This window comes from Macadamia integrifolia, unplaced genomic scaffold (genome assembly GCF_013358625.1).
Source record: "Macadamia integrifolia cultivar HAES 741 unplaced genomic scaffold, SCU_Mint_v3 scaffold1727, whole genome shotgun sequence".
Lineage (NCBI taxonomy): Eukaryota > Viridiplantae > Streptophyta > Magnoliopsida > Proteales > Proteaceae > Macadamia > Macadamia integrifolia.
In genome coordinates, this window is record NW_024868326.1 from 40,704 (window position 1) to 41,309 (window position 606).

At 38.6% G+C, this 606-nt stretch overlaps 1 protein-coding gene across 1 annotated transcript in view; it reads right to left on the bottom strand.

The window, feature by feature from the left end:
- LOC122064716 (nicastrin) overlaps window positions 1-606 on the bottom strand; it is a 16,666-nt gene that overhangs the window by 11,921 nt on the left and 4,139 nt on the right. The window lies entirely within an intron of this gene.

A 606-nucleotide genomic window follows, 5' to 3' on the forward strand; every position in this document is an offset into this window, starting at 1 on the left:
ACTCTTAAATTGGAGAATCCAAATCAAAAAGATCCGCTAGGACAAGGAGATCTTGAAATAGTTGTGCCAAAGCAACAAAAAGATCTTGAGAAGATTATGCGGGATTAGACATTCAAAAAGGTAGAAGAAAAAGCAATTCAAGAGCAATACAGATATGTGGTTCATAGATATTGCAACATGTTGGTCACAGGTTCAAAACTTGAAAACAGCCTCTTCTGTGAAGCAGGGGGTAAGGCTGCGTACACTTGCCCCTCCTAGAACCTGCAGTAGCGGGAGCCTTGTGCACTGGGTTGCTCTTTAGAGTAAGACGTTGATTTCTCAATAAGATCAATTTTGTTGATTACATGATGGATTCCCTTGAAAAACATTGGCACGCATATAAACAAGGTGCTCTACCTAACTGAGCTATAGCCCTTGCGTTTGTGATAGATGTTTTATCATGTAGAAACTATCTTGCATTAGATGGGTGAGTTTTTATTGGCATTGGAAGCACATCACATTATGGCAGGGTAATGTTTCACAGTTAATGAATCCTCCACTTATTTGATGGGATGGTTAAGAGATTATCTATGGTTAAACTCTTCACAATTTATCAATGGATATAAC